This window comes from Triticum aestivum, chromosome 1B (assembly GCF_018294505.1).
Source record: "Triticum aestivum cultivar Chinese Spring chromosome 1B, IWGSC CS RefSeq v2.1, whole genome shotgun sequence".
In the NCBI taxonomy this organism is placed as follows: domain Eukaryota; kingdom Viridiplantae; phylum Streptophyta; class Magnoliopsida; order Poales; family Poaceae; genus Triticum; species Triticum aestivum.
This window is the reverse complement of record NC_057795.1, coordinates 394,614,863-394,631,757: the sequence shown is the minus strand read 5'-3', so window position 1 is coordinate 394,631,757 and position 16,895 is coordinate 394,614,863. Positions and strand designations below refer to the sequence as shown.

Sequence of the window (16,895 nt, the reverse complement as noted above, 5' to 3'; positions counted from 1 at the left end):
CGTACTGATATCTGGATTGAGCCATGTATTCTGCTGCTGTAGCACGACCCTCTTTTGTTGAATATTATGTACTGTTGTTAGTTTGAAGCACTCCTCTGGTTTGAAGGATAGATACCTTCCTGGGATCAAGTGCATCCTAACTCACCTGCGTAGGATGTACTGATAATGATGATGTAGATGTTGTGCAGAATATATATATATATATATATATATATATATATATATATATATAGGGTCTATTCTAATAACACCCTTAAGACCTTATTCGGCTAACAGTAGCCTTATTCTGCTAACACCTGACTACACAGCCAGTCGACGCTAATGATACGAAATGAAAGAAAAGCAAGTCAACCCCCGGCCGAAAACCACCCCACCATTGCCCAAACTCCCCACCTTCTCCGGCACGTTCCATCCCACCCGAGCTGCCGCACCGCCATACCTCTCCCCATCCACCTTCCTCCGCCACCCCACCACTGCAACCCGCAAGCCGGACCAGCCCAGCCTCCTTCCGCCAGTGCGGCCCGCCCCGCCGAGCTCCACCTCGCTGGCGCCTAGATCCGGCGAGGCCCAAGGCATCCCCAGCCACATGGAGTCCCGGGGACGGGTCCGATCCGGCAACCGCCACCGACATGCCTCCCGGCAATGGATCTGGGTCAGCAACCACCCCCCTGCGCGGCCACGACCCGCACATCTTCCCTTGCATCTCCCACATCCCGAACACACCCGCACCTCCCACCCCCGCACCATCCATGGTAATCCCCTCCACCTTCTTCCGCCACTGCCTCGGCCGGTAGCCAAATCTCCGGGGATTCCCTCTACTTTCTTCTGACCCGGCAGGCCACTGCCTTGCCCATGCCCAGTACGCCACGCTCCACTGCCAATGGAACCCACCTTCGGATCCGGTGATCCCCGGCGACGCGAATCGCACACCACCGCTATTGTATGCAGATCCGCCGGATCTCGGGCTCCACTCCCTTCCCCCAACCTCCTCCCTCGGATGGTGGTCAACCTCGGCCACCAACACGTCCAAGGCTGTGGGGGAATAGCGGCAACCGGCAGCGATAAGGGGCCGTGCTGCGCGGCGCAGGTGGTCGGTGGCGGAGAGGGCCAGATCCATCGTGCCCCGAAAGGAGCTCACCGCCGGCATCTGGCAGCGTGATTCATCCTTCGTCTTCGCCAACCGGATGCGTGTCGCCTTCGTCGGATCCGACCGCAGATGCCGGCCCCTCTACACCTTGGTGCCCGGCGCGGGCACGGACTGTAGCCCCATCCCGTGCCACCTCCCTCATCCCCGGATCCACCAGCACCTCCCCCGCCCATGGCACGCCACGGTCAACAACGTCACCCCGCGGGTCAGAGTGATGTGGCCACCGATGAGCTCCGAGCGTCTTTCCCTCACAGCCCCCTTAATGCTCTCTCTCCCCCTTGATTTGTCTACACCAGAGCAGCTGCAGCGTTAGTGCACCATCAGATCTAGCGCTGACGGCCATGAGCAGTGAGAGGAGTAGAGGAGGTGATGTAGGGTCGTTTTCCTTTGTCAATTCAGTGCAATTTCTTTGTTTGCTGCAGTTGATTCACAAATTGGGTGCGGTTCATTTTTTTGCTATTTTTTGCAGGAAGAAAAGGACTGCAACCGCGTGCAGTACATCACCCCGTGCGGGATCCGTGCCATGGTGATTTTTTGAGTCATATTGCATTTTACTTGCTTGAGCTAGCGGTTCGTCAGTCACATTCCATGCAGTGCATTGCCATGTTTTTGCAATGCGTTGGCATGTCCTTTCCAGTGAAGCACCATCTATTTTTCCATGCAGTGCATTGGCATGTTTTTGCAGTGCGTTGGCATGTTCTTTCCTGGGAAGCACCATCTATTTTTGTGACGATTTTGTGTCTTCTTTGTATGTTCAGTGCACTACAGTTTAGGGCACCTCGTGCGGTTCAAAAACGTGGGCTTGCAATGCATTAGCTCATCCTGTGACGAAGAAAACAAGTGTCTCGTATGCTGAATTTGGTGTCTCGTGTGTATTGTTTGTGTAAAAAGAATGATGTTTCATTACCTCTCTGTATGAAGTGCAATTTGTTTCGTGTGTATCAAAATTTAGTCGACTACATCAACACCTGCAGTGCATTTGGTCCTCGAATGTGGTTCAGTTTTTAGAGTGATGTAGTTCACTTGTGCGAACATGAAAGTGCTAAAAATTTAACGAAACAAAAAAGATAGTAATGCAGTTCATTTCGATATATGTCGCGGTTCATTTGCTTCGTCTGTGCGGTCCACTCTTGTTCACGATTTATTTTTGAAAAAGGACAACAAAAACTCATACGAGATAAAATTACATTCGAGAAAACAAATCATGAAGTTCACTTTGACTGTCTGATGCAGTGCGGTTTTCCGTCTGAAGCAGTGCGGTCAGCCGTACGATGTGGTTCATCCCATAAGTGCAAAAAGATTGTTACAGAAGCGGAAAAAAATAATGCGGTTCACGTCGTGATAGTGTTGTGGTTCATTTACACCCGATGTGAAGTGCACTCTACTTTCTCATCCTTGAAAAAAAATTAGGTTTGAATAAGAGAAACCATGCAGTTCTCTTACCGGTCTAATGCAGTGCGGTTTTTCGTCCGTTGCAGTGCGGTTTTCAATCGGATGAAGTACCGCACGTCGATTTGGGTGTTGCGAAAAACAGTGTCCGCATTTCGGTAAATTCGAAATTCCTCTTAAACCGTAAAGAATTAGAGAGAGTATTCTACATGAAAACGTTGCGCCTCATCGATATCTTTCCAACTGCGTACTGTTTGAATCATTTCGACCAGCGGTTTGTGAAAATTTCACGAAAAACGGCCGCTGCCACTCGTCGTCCGCCGCATGATTTTCAAAATTAACTTAAAACCGTAAGGAATCTCAAAAACATTTCAACATATGAAAGTTGTGCCTTGTCCATAGCTTTCCAATGACATATTACATGCCTCGTTTTGACAAACTGTTCAAAAACTAGAGCGAAAACAGTACCGTAACTTGCAAAAATTTCAAAAAAACGTAATTCCGCGATTTAGTAAATTTGAAACTGCTTTTAAACCGTAACGAATTAGAGAAAACAATACATATGAAAAAGATGTGCCTCGACGATATCTTTCCAACGGCGCATCATTTGCTTTATTCCGATGAGCGGTTTAGAAAAAATCACAAAAATACGATTGCTGCCAATCGTTGTGGGCCGCACCGTTTTCAAAACTGCTCTTAAACCGCGAGGAATATCGAAAAGTGTTCAACATGTCGAAGTTGCGCCTAATCCATTGATTTTCAACAGTATATTATACGCCTCATTCCGATAAATGGTTAAACAACTAGAGCAAAAACAATACCGGAAAAACATGGCATGCAGTTTTTTTGCGACGGGAAGTTCACTTGCGTGAGTACCGCAGCACACTTGGTTTAAAAAATGACGTGCACTTGTGTTGAGCGTGCAGTGCGGAAGTGTTATCAGAATAGTTATTCTGCTAATATTAGCAGAATAGACCGGCTGTATATATATATGGTTAAAATGTGACACTAAATACGACTAGTAAGTAGTACAGTAGCAGTACTAGTATACGGTGGTCAAATTATTCATCATGTCCACACATTGAATTGACGTGACAACACGCTGCACGTGAGGTGACACAAGAATCCCGGCGGTGTGTTCAGGTATTCTGGACTTCAGATTTGGAGTACCACTTATCAGTCGAAATCTTTCATCATTCACTTAAAACAGTCGATTGATCATACATTGAGTACCATATAACTGAAATTAACCGATGCAAGTCGAAGAAGGATTGGCCGATGCTGCCGGCTGGCGTCAAGTTCAATCCCACAAATCAGGAGCTGATTGAGCCCCTTGAGGCCAAAGTGAGTGCTGACAGCGCGAGATCTCACCCTCTCATCGATTTGTTCATACCAACCATCGACAGCGAGCATGACATATGCTACACCCATCCTGAGAAACTTCCTGGTAAGACACCGATCGACCGTCTACTTGCACAAACATATTCCTTTGTTTATAGCTCTATTTTTCTTTTTAGACGCAGACCTGGTGAAGCAATTACAATTTCACAGTTAATAAAAAGTGAAACAAGTGACTGCAACATGCCAAAGATATTATGAAATTATCAACTACGTACACGAAAACCTGTATTCAACAATACTGCAGGTATCACACTGAGTGGCCTAAGCAAGCATTTCTTCCAGCGCAATTTCAGGGCGTTCAAAAGGGGCACGTGGACGCGTCGCAAGATATAGTCGGAGTGCGGCATGCACACGATGTGGCACAAGACCGGCATACCTTGCCGGTGATGGTCAACGCCCGGCAGACGGGCATCAAAAAGGTTCTGGTGCTGCACACCAACAAGAACTTGGACCAGCAGAGGACCAACTAGGTGATGCACCAGTACCACCTCGGGAACCTGGAGCAAGAGAAGGAGCAGGAGTTGGTCCTCTGCAAGATTTTCTACCAGACGAACACTAGGGCCAGGAGTAAAAAGATTATAAGTTAGTTTGGTATTGGTACTTATACTACCTTGTCGTCCGCAAGTTGGTATTGTTGTTAATGATCTTTTGGTATGATCTTGCATTTGCTTCCAACCATCATGCCGAGGGTCGACGTGGATATAAAGCTGAATCATTTGTTTCGAAACGAATTTTCAGGCACTTGATTTTTACTTGATGGGTAGCAGAAGCACCTGCCGTCCGAATTCCCAGTTCTCCAAAATTTTGGAAACAAGTGCATGCACTTATTATCACGATGAAAAAACAATATCCCTGCTGCATCCCAGTTATCAGTCTGTACTTGCAGAATTCTCTCGTTTATTGAGCACGTATATTGTTTTTTCAGGTCGAGCAAGTTTCAACTGGGTTGTAGACTGCCCACGCTTGGTTTTGTTTTTAACAGGCCCAGCCCGTGACGACAATTGGGTACAAATATCCAGCAGTTATCTACTAGCCTCTGGCCCGCCAGCGTTAGTTATATTTTGTCTTACAACATCCGCATGCAGTTTTTTTACTGAATCATACACACAACCCAGTTCTATTTTCCTCTTGAAACGCATGTCCTACATCCGTTTTCTAATCTCTACCTATAGTTTTACTAGTTCATATACACGTATCATTATATTGAAAATACATAAAATTCCCTTTTCATATTTACATCCTTATTTTTGTTGTTGTTTTCCCTCCCAACGCTGATTTTTTTACCACTGGTTTTCCCTTAAACCAACTCAATTGCCCCACGTCTTATTTTTTTACAAAAACAAAACAATTTTTTTGGCAAATCAATAAGTTCTTAAAAAAAGTTTATCATTTCGAGATTACAATAGTTCGGACTCCACCGAAATATGCAAAATAAGGTTGAACTTTTTGACCGTGGTCCTGGGCAGAAAATGGGCGGTAATAAATTACTTAAGAATTAGCAAATAGACTGCAAATTATTAAAAAATAGCAAATGGTCTCTATGTTGTCTGCCACAGATTTGGAGGCTGACTTGTGGGCCTACGAAGTTCATGCGTACACAAGGTTTCTCAAAAAAGAAACTTAGTCAACAATCGACTCTACCAGCGTCAGACCGTTAGATGTCAATCTAACGGCAATCGTGCTTCTTCAATCTGTGATCTTTCTGCCCCAGCCGCCCAAACCAGCGCCATCGGAACCGCCGGCTTCCGCCTCAAATCGCCGGCTATGCTGCCGGGCAGGCCTCACGGCCCCATCATACTCGCATCCCTGGCCTGTCTATCCCTCTACTCACCCATACATCCTATTATTTTCTGGCCACGGCAGACGAACCAGTCAACCCTCGTACTCTCCATTGCGTGGGTAGGCACTGCCATGTCTTCCCCGGCTCCGTGTCGTTCCCCTCGTAGGCCTCGCCGTCATCCACCGCCCTGTTGCTCTCGGTGCGGCGCGGTCAACGTGGTCAACGAATGACATCCATCGGAAGTGGACTGTACGTGGAGAGGCTGACAGCTGGGTCCACGGCCAAACACAAGGAAATGCCTCCTTATTACACGCAAAATTATGATTCCTCTACCTCACATCTGGGACCCGCTGGAAGGGCCTCTGTATTTCGCAAAAAAGTTTCCTCCACTGACAGGTCGGACCCACCAACTATATCTTCGCACGAAAGGAAGTTCCTTCTTATTGCGCACAAAAAAAATGAATACCCCCTGCCAGCTGGGACCCACCATAGTGGGAGGCTGACTTGTGGGCCTACTAAGTTGACGGGCACGGAGGGCTTTGTCAACTTAGTCAATATATGAACGATTCTAGCTCCAGTGACCGTACGATGTCCATCCAACGGCCGTAGTGCTTCTTCAACATCTGATCTTCTTGCTCCAGCCGCTCAAAGCAGCACCGGTTGTGCCGCCTACTCCTGCCTCCCGTGGCCGGCTGTGCTACCGCGGAGGCCTCACCGCCCCCTACTACTCCCACCACTGGCCAGGCCATCCCTCCACTCACACACACCCCCTATTATTCTGCAGCGACGGCAGCGTCACACCGTAGCCGAACCAGTGAATCCTCGTACTCCTCTCCGCGTGGGCATCCACTGCCGCGTCTTCCCCGGCTCCGTGTCGTCCCCTTCCTAGGCCTTGCAATCGTCCACCGCCGTGGTGCTCTCGGCGCGGCGTGGTCAATGTGGTCAACGACCGACTTCCATCGGAAGAGTACTGTACGTGAAGAGGCTGACAGCTGGGTCCATGACAGCCGCAAGGAAGTGCCTCCTTATTACGCGCAAAATAATTATTCCTCTACCTGACAGCAGGGACCCACCGGATGGGCCACCGTATTTCATGAAAAAATCATTTCCCCCTTACTGCTGGGACCCATCGGACGGGCCACCGTATTTCACGAAAAAAAGTTCCCACTGCTATCAGCTCGGGCCCATCGGATGTGCCTCCTTATTACGCACAAAAAAATGAACACTCCCCCTGCTAGCTGGGACCCACCTTGGTGGGAGGCTGACTTGTGGTCCTACTAAGTTGATGGGGATGGAGGGCTTTGTCAACTTCGTCAATATGAACGATTCTAGCTACAGTGACCGTACGATGTCCATCCAACGGCCGTAGTGCTTCTTCAACCTCTGGTGTTCTTGCTCCAGCCGCCCAAACCAGCGCCGGTCGTGCCGCATGTTCCTGCCTTCTGTGGCTGACTGTGCTGCCGCGGAGACCTCACCGCCCCCTACTATTCCCACCGCAGGCCAGGTGCTGCGGCGACGGCAGCCTCACACCGCAGCCGGACTAGTGAACCCTCGTACTCCTCTCCGCGCGGGCTTTCGCTACCGCGTCTTCCCCGGCTCTGCATTGTCCCCTTCTTAGGCCTCGCTGTTGTCCAGCGCCCTGGTGCTCTCGGTGCGGCGTGGTCAACGTGGTCAAGGAACGACTTCCATTGGACGTGGACTATACGTGGAGAGGCTGACAGCTGGGTCCACGGCCACAACAAGGAAGTGCCTTCTTATTACGCAGAAAATAATGATTCTTCCATCTGACAGCAGGGACCCACCGAACGGGCCACCGTATTTCATGAAAAAACGTTTCCCCCCTGACTGCTAGGACCCACCAGCTACATCTTCGCATGCAAGGAAGTGCCTGACAGTCGGGACCCACCTGGTCGAAGCGTACATAGCATTGTCATTCTGGTCGCGAACATGTATGTACATACTGGTCGATGTAGAGGCGCGCACGTGTCGTAGTAGAGGCGTGCACGTAGCATGTACACGTACATACAACGACCAAGGGTGCAAGAAAGAAAATACGGCCACGTACGTACATATAGGCGGGGTCTCGAATGCCTACTCACGCATACGTACGACCAGGACTCGTGTACATGGCTGGGTCGGAAAGGAGAAACCGCGTCGTTGTCGTGTTCATGGGGAGGCAACGGAATGCGTCGTGTTCATCGGGAGGCAACGGAATGCGTCGTGTTCATCGGGAGGCAACAGAACGCATGGGAGCCAACCGGCTTGGACGGAACAGCCGATGGAAACGAGGCCTAGCGTATCGCACAACAGAGGAAACGACCTTGTGTTCGACTGGCCACGTTCGAAACGAGATCCTGTTCATCAGGAGGGGTCTGGTATACCGCAAAACGGAGGAAACGGACTTCTGTTGGACCTCCTACGGTCAAAACGGGGTCTTGTTGATCGGGAGGGGTGTGGCGTACCGCAAAAACGGAGGAAATGGACTTATGTTGGAGCGCTATGGTCGAAACGGGGGTCCTGTTCATCGGGAGGGGTGTGGCATACCGCAAAACAGGACACTGTTCATCTCCACCGTCGACCTCCTCCAGCCTCCACGGGCTACTGTTCATCCACCGTTGACCTCCTCCAGCCTCCACCCGCGACTGTTCATCCACGGGTTCCTGTTCATCCAGCCTCCACCGTGCGCTACTCCACCGGCTACTGTTCAACCAGCCCTCTCCACGGGCTCCTGTTCAACCACCCCTTCACGGGCTACTCTTCATCCACTCCTCCACCATCTACTATTTGTCCAGCCCTCCACGGGGTCGTCCTGTTCATGCAACCTCCACGGGGTCCTGTTCATCCATCCCCAACCGGCTCGATCGATCGGGGTCCTGTTCATCCAGAGGCAACACTACGGGGTCCTGTTCATCCACCCCCACCGGGAACTGTTCATCCAAACCCCCCAGCAATGCTCACTATTCATCCAGAGGTAGCATCGATCGGCTTCAGTTAGCAGCAGTAGCGAAGGAATCGCTCGATCGGGTTTAGTTAACAACCATCAATCAATCGCTCGGTTTCAGTAACGCATAGCCTGCAGTGCAATCGCTCGGGTTCAGTAATGCATGGCCTGCAGTGCAATCGCTTGGGTTCAGTAGACGAACGCCTCGCTCGGGTTCAGTTAGAGCCCAACGCCTCGCACCCACGCGCGTGCGTGTACGAGAGAAACATGCAAACCTCCGTGCATCGCTCGGCCCCGACGACCCACCGTAACCGGGAACACCCTGATATTTTCCTCGCCCTTGCTTCTACCATGGATTTTTTCTATCATGGACGGCCCAAAGAATGTCATGCAGCTGCATCTCCGGCCCGCCCAGGACGAAAAGCTCATTTTCTGTCATGATTTTTTGTCATAGAAGTAGGAGCCCACCACATCTATGATGATACCGGGGTTTGTCACAATTATCGTTACAGAAGTGTCATAAGTATGACAGAAATTTTTTTGTTCGGCCCAAAATGTCACGGATATGTCTTTTTTTGTAGTGATTGGATAGAGAGAATCAATGGCTTACATTCAAATTTATTCTCACAGTATATAATGGTATAGGAATGTGGACAGATTTGGTTGATTTTATATCGCTGAATAATATAAAATATTATGAGTGCGGACGCTCCACCGCGAGGTTCGTTGTTCCTTCTTGGTCGTCGGGAATCTATGTTCTTCCACTCTTTTGTTTAAGACGTGAGATTTGTTCATCCTTTTGCCGACACACGGGACATCTAGCATCAAGGTGGACGTGTCATGCAAGAAATGGATATAATAAGTGCGTAAGTGAGTCGTGCACTTCGATGGCACCTAGTACTACGCAATATTTTTTCTCTTCGATGGCACGTGAATAGTGCACGTACTCAATGATGAAGCACTGGATGGTAGCCATGGACACAGTCAGACCTTTTTGGAGAGAGTACTGAATAACTTTGATGTGTCCCATCAACTCGACGAGAAGCTTGCTTACTACGCCTTCTCCCTCGCCAACGCATGCGTGGTGGCTCGTAGCACGAGGAGAAACTTTTGCTTACAAGCGGTGGACGTGCAGTAGTTCATTTGGTGTCAGATTGCCAGAAGTACTACTGTAGTACCATCATTATTGTTCGACTTCCGGAAGAGGAGAAGAGCCAAGCGCAAGGTCACCTACTAACCTAGTACAGTACTAGTAGTATACTATAGCCAAAGCTGGTCCACCTTTTTAGAGCATGGTTAATTAATATAGGTGGCTCTTGCAGCGGCACATCATTTAGAGCAAGTACTCTCTTCATAGGAACAAAGGAAGTGAAAAAAGGTTGGAGTGGATGATAGATTGCCAATTAAAACATGATTACATAGGGAAAAAATCCTATATCATTCTATCCTATGAATCAAACGACCAATGTAGGAAAATTATGAGGGGGGAGGGTCTCTCAAATAGTGTTCCTCGGCGCGCACCTAGCATCACGATGGTCGAACTTGGAGTCATTCATCTGGTACATGTCGCATCTCAAATCTGGACACAAGGTGACATACACCATCAAGGATAATCTTGTCCTCAAAGCCGGACGTACACGGTCAAGGTCCAATGTCAAGGGGGTAAGGGCGGACGCGACCTCTCACTGCGTCTGCCATTTGAACCGGCACGCCGACCGAGGGCGCCGCCCACTGCACTCCCAGCTGTAGCCGCCTCCTCGCCGCATTCAAAAACCTACATTTACTAGCAAGATGCCCATGCATTGCACGGAACATCAAGATGCATTTGTATGAGTAGTTTATCTTGTGGGAGAAAAGGATGAACGAGGGAAGGCATTATTTGCAAATGTGGAGAGGGATGTGGGTATCTTTTTGCAAAATTGTCATTGTTTCCTTCCTATCCGTCAAATATAAATTGGACGGCCTATATTGCAGGATGGCAGGCACACCATCATCACTAACTCTGTTTTTATAAGAGTAGAGATAGAGACACCCATGTGGAATGCGAGAAACCCACTCTGGCCAGACACGTCCGTTCAGGAGCAGGACGTCGGCCAAGCTCCTCCTTCCACCATTTTCTCCACTCTTTCGGCAGCATCCGACGAGCAGGAAGAGCAGTTCTCCAACATAAAAGCCATTTGGGTGGCCCGCCGAGCCTGGAAGTTACGAGTGAGGCAACTCGCTACTCCACCTACCTTGCTTAGCACATCGGAGGCAGTTGCCGCACTAAGACAACACGTGGTTCCACAACTAGCCGCTCCAATACAGCTCTAGGAAGAGTGCCTACTTGCTCCATGCCGGCTTGTTGGTGAGCACGGCGGCACGGGAATTGCCGCAGCCCTCGACGCTGCCGCATCGTACAACGCCTCCAGTGCCTACGACTGCGCCATCCCCCGTCGACGCGTGCGTAGCCGCACCATGCAGGCAAAGAAAGAAGCCGCTGCGGATGTCGACGAGGTAACGGCTAGTACGTCCCCGCCCACCAACAACATCAAGGAGAAGTAGAACACGGGAGGCCGCCGCTGATTTTATTTGTGCAAATAGGGTTGTGTATCTCCATATGGTGTCTATTTGTGCAAACGGAAGCACAAACCTCAATTTTAGTGGAACCTACTGTCAGCTGACCTCACGGTGCTCCAGGTATTCCTACATTCATAACTAGGTAGAATGACTATGGCAAGATGAAATAACCTTATTCATACGCTGACTTGCTGTTTGTAGTGTGGAACGAGCCTATCTTGTGTGGAGGAGCAAACAAGCACTGCAGCCATGCCGTCAACGCAAGATAAAAGGGTCCGAGTCATTGATGGCCTGGCCGGTGAGTAGGGGTCGTGCAAACGGCGGTGCATTATTTTGGTGGAACTGCATAAAAAATATATTGGGGTTAGTCGGACAAATTTTCTACAGCCACATAGAAGGAATTGCACTCATCGATTGGATAGAATTTCCTCCGTGCCATCATAGGAGATCCCAAGGTGGAAATCAACTAACCACCTATAAAGTTATGCATAGTCTTCCTCACGCAGGTCAGTATCCCCTTCATCCAGATGATCGTGTTTTGTCATGCCGAGCTATTGATATGTGCTACTGTTTTGCGACACCGTTTAAGTACAACGCCTTCCTCTCTTTTCACATTCAGGACAATGAAGATGATTTCAGTGGAACTGCACAAAATGGCCTGATGTTGAGTGATCTCTATTGCCTCCTCTGTTTGCTGCAATGTGTCAGCGTAAATAGCAAGATGAGCCAACATGCTCAAAGTGCACACAACATTGAGCAGAAAGAAGCATGCCCAGGAAATTAGTGCGTGCGTAGGGAGGCCCTTTGCCCAGAGAAGCTTCGATCGTTTTTTCTTTATTTCTACACCTTCTGACATCTTTGTCTTGGTTATAGTCTTGTGAATCATTTAGATGTGTAAACATGCTGAACTTAAGTGCTTGTGAATGTTAGCTAGTATGCATACCGTATGTTGTGAAGCTTAGTAGCATGTCAACCTTTACAATCAATGTATATTGTGGGCATGTTGTTTGACCCCTCGTTTTGCCACGCTACAACCAATGTGAGTGTCTGCATGTAGTACACCATCCTCTAATTTGGTGGATGACAAGATGGCCTGAAAAGGAGCAATAACTTTTTTAAGATGAAAAATGTTATAGATGAGGAGCCATAATTAAGATAGAGTCGTCTCTTTTTCACTTTTGAATGGGCAATAAGCGGGAGAGTGTCTCTAATGGGCTTCCTCTAGTGTTAAGGGCCTCCAGTACGAAAGACGGGTAACCGACTAGGCCGATACAAAAGCCTATCCATCTTAAAGCCTGTTTGTTTTTTGCGAGGAAAAGCCCATATTTCTTAAAGAGGGGGCGGTCCTAGAAAAAACCTCCTTCCTCCTTGCTTCCACTTATACCGCAGCTCGTTGGACTCTCCCGCTTCTGTCGCCCCCCAATTCCCCCTGCACCCTATATTCCTCACTCGTACAGAAAACCCCCGCTCATCTTCTTCCTCACTCGTACAGAAAATGCCTGCTCCTCTTCTTCCACTCCTACAGAAAACCCCAGCCCTCCTTCCCCACTCACACTGCCACTATGCTCGTCTCTGGCTACTCTGCTCAAACTCGTGAGCTCGTCGCGACGCCCACAAGGAAAATGGAGTCGTCTGGCCCCAGCGCCAAGAAGATGAGGCTTCTACCAGTGGTGACGCCGGTTGTAGATCCTGCACCCGACAGCGCGGGGAGAAGCGGCGAGCCCCCCCCCCCACCCAGATCCGAGGAACCCGTAGAATCTCCGGTGGACCACACCAGTGGTCTCCCGGACGACATCCTTGGGGAGATCATCTCGCTTCTCCCCACCAAGGATTGCTGCGGCACACAACTCCTCTCAACTCGGTGGCGCCCTCTGTGGCGCATCGCCCCCCCTCAATCTCGACTGTCGTCAGATATCTGTGCTTCCTGAATTTTATCTCTTCAGAGCAATTGCCTCCTCTCACCAGTAGGGCCCCGTTCAATGCCTCTACATCCTGACATGCTACCTGCTGTCCGTACCTACATAGTGGATGCTTGGCTGACATCCCTTGAATTCGAAAAACTCCAGTAGTTTGAGTGCTACCATTACCACAAAAGTTTCATACCACAAACCGAACACCAAGAATTTGTGCCCACACCTCCGTTGTCCATCTCGTGGTTTTCCTCCTCTCTCCACACTGCCACCTTCGCCCGGTGCTATCTACCAGACGATCTGGTACAAATGCTTCAACTCCCACTATTAAAAAAACTTTCCCTTGTGGTGGTTTATCTGTCGGAGGCCTCACTGCACAGCATCATCCACTCCAGTTGCCCTGCCCTGGAGCGCTTGCTGATTGTTTTGTGAATAGAAATCTCTATCAGTTGTCTCCAAATAAAGTCGCCTCACCTTAAAAGCATTGGAATTTTTTTTGAAGGACAACAGCTCATCATCAAATATGCCCCTTCACTTCAAAGGTTGCTCCTTGATAATTGTTATAAACCTTTGCAAATAACTATTGTCTCTGCGCCCAAACTAGAGACCTTGGGTGTAATTCGTGATCCGTTTAATGATGACGGCAAGTTGGTATTTGGCTCCTCACTTTTTTAGGTATCGTATGTTATCATCTACACATTTGTAATCATAAGCTTCATTTTCATTTGTGCGCATATGTTTTATATCATCTTGGAGTACACTTTGGGTACTAATATTATGTTATATGCTCAGCCAAGAGTTTGTCCATGGATAGCCTGTCAATGCTGCTGGATTCTGTCAAGATCTTATATATCGGAATGTTTAGTTACGATCTGAACATAATTATTGGCTTGCTGCGATGCTTTCGATGTCTGGAGAATTTATATATAGAGGTGATGATTTCATGCACATTGAAAGCCCGTATATATTGTACTATAATTAACCGTTCAGATGTCTCTGATTTGACATGCTCTTTTTTTAGACCTTAACTGTTTTCAATCTTCATGTCTACTTAGGCACTAACACATGGAGAAAAAAATATAACCAATCGGTGGCGTAATAAGCACCAGGATTTTCTCAATTCTCATGACATTCGTTTGAGGACAATAATGATTGAAGGATATGCATCCAACCAGGCAAACAAAAGCTTTGTCACATTCTTCCTGTTGAATGTGAGGTTACTATTGTCCATGAGGCTTAAGTTTTTCAACAAGAGATTTCTCACGGACGGACATGTTGAACAACAAAAAAAGAAGTTTCAGGTGGACAAATGGGCTTCTGAACATGCTCGACTTCTATTTACAACAACTTGTAGTCATCCTCCAATATTTCTTTTGCACAAGATGTTGATTTTATGGATCAGACCGATGCATTTGTTTGTGACTGCGGAAAAGAGTGGTTGCTTAGATGTTATTGCCATGTCCAATCTGCGTTTTGTCTAAATTTGATGAACAATTAGTCCTTGGGCTTTTTGTACCATTTGTAAGCTTGAGTTACATGTTGTTGCCCTCGTACTCAAAGCTGGTTCTAGGCCCCAGGTAGCCATGGCCTTGGCCTGGGGCGTGGTGGATTATTTTTTTGAGAGGGAACAAATTATATTCTCTTAAACTTGGGAAGCCATATCAGCATTCACCAAGACAGAAACGAAGTCTGGGGCAACATTCGCCCACACATGGAGGGGTTCAGCAGCACCCATAGCAAACTGGGCCAAAGCATGCGCCACATGGTTACAGTTCCGGGGACAAAACATGAATTCAGAGAAAACAGAAGAGGCATGGCACAGGCTTCTAGCTTCTCTAAAGAGAACTCCCAGCTCCGCAGCGTCATAGTCCCGCCCTTTAAGTGCGGAAATCATTGTCAAACAGTCCGATTCAAAACTAATGCATTGTGCACATGGGTCAGCTGCCCCTTCAATAGCTCACATACAAGCGATCACTTTCGCGTGCAGTGCAGATCTTACATGGTTCATCTTGCCAGCAGCAGCCACTAGGAAATCACCAGTTTCGTCTTTCGCAATGAAACCCCACGCACCAGTCTCAGACTCCACATAAAAAATCCATATTGATCTTGTTCAAGTTTGTAGCTGGAGAGATCCAAACATGGGGTTGTTGTAGCTGGGGCGTTTTCTAAATGTTCACCGAAGTGAAATCAGTCAAGTGTTTTGTGATGAAAGAACTGATTTCTGCTGCCATCTTCTGTACTTCACCTGCATTGGCTTTGCTCCACGACGTCCACCAGTCCCAAAGGAGCACAACAACGCACAACTTCTTTTCTTGCTGCATAGTGCAAACATGGTGTATCATATCTTGATGATCTTGACACTTGTGTGGTGGATTTGTTCCTTGTTAACTATAGCGTACTGTAGTAGAAATGACACTATAGCTCACTGTAGTTGCATTGCTTGCCTAGGACAGAGGCTGAACCTAGCTCCGCTACTGCTAGTACTCCCCTTCGCCTGCCACTACACTGTCGCATCTTCCACGGCTCCTGCTCATTCCCGTCCGAGGCCTCGCCGACGTTCTCCGCCTTGGTTCGCTCAATGTGCCCCCCGCCATCTGGCGTTATCAACATGGTCAACAACCAAGAGGAATCAGGAGATGACTGTACATGGAGAGGCTGATAGTAAGGGCCCACCAGGGTCATTGCATTACACAAGCAGGTGCCTCATTATTACAAGCCAAAAAAAATACTTCCTCCTAATTGTTTGACAACTAGGTCCCACGCCATTGTCAATGTAGTTAATAAACGAGAAAATTACACAACGATCGGATAACAACAAGGACCCAACAACTTGCCCAGTTCTTTCTTAGTTTTAGAGACATAGCTCAACTGCGGGCTGTGCGGGGGCTGTGGCCCGTCTAGCCCACGCTTACGCTTTTGTTTAAGCACATGACAAGCCCAGTTGATATCTTTTTTATTTCTGAAAATGGCTAGCTTAGTATTTTTGGAGAATACACAACCGGGGCCTACTTGCTTTTCTCAACTCTGCTGGGCTACAAATCTTTCGAGACGAGGAGGGATGTAAGTGGTAAGAAATGGGCTTCCCCAGAAAATGGGCTATAAGTAGTAAGAAATGGGCTGTACATTTTTAAAGCAAAGACCGGAAATTACATTCAAATATTGTTTTTTCTGGATTTATCTACTCTCATAAAAAGCACAAAATGGTGGAAGGAGGAGCTTTGCTGGTGTCCAGCTCTAGAATGGACGTGTGTGGCTGGAGTGGGTTTCTCGCATTCCACACGAGTTTCTCTATCTCTATCTCCATCTCTACTATAATAAAAAACAAAGTTGGTGATGATGGTGTGCTTGCCATCCTGCAATATAGGTCGTCCGATCTATATCTAACGGATAGGAAGGAAAATATGACAATTTACCCGCAACTCTCTCCACATTTGTGGATAAGGCCTTCCCTCGTTCATCCTTTTTCTCCCACAAGATAAACTACTCATACAAATGCATCTTGATGTTCCGTGCAACGCACGGGCATCTTGCTAGTCAAGATTTTAAATTTCAATCATTTTTTTGTGGAGATTTTTTTGAATTTTATTTTGATATAAGTTTTTAAAAATTATTTTTAACGTGACTCGAAATTTCATGATTAAAAGAGTTCAGACCCACCGAAATATGCAAAAATTCGTTGAATTTTTTGCAGTGCCCAGAATATGGTCTGTAATGCTAACAAAAAGAATATGGGCTTCAAAATATCCTTAAGAATTAGCAAATGGGATA

The 16,895-nt window shown here is 47.9% G+C and overlaps 1 long non-coding RNA gene across 1 annotated transcript; it reads left to right on the top strand.

Annotated features, from left to right (window-relative positions):
- Positions 1-272: 272 nt before the first annotated feature.
- On the top strand, positions 273-2,112 carry LOC123126901 (uncharacterized). Its single transcript, XR_006462111.1, has 2 exons — positions 273-1,513; positions 1,617-2,112. It is a non-coding gene; the product is annotated as an uncharacterized lncRNA (long non-coding RNA).
- Positions 2,113-16,895: the final 14,783 nt, after the last annotated feature.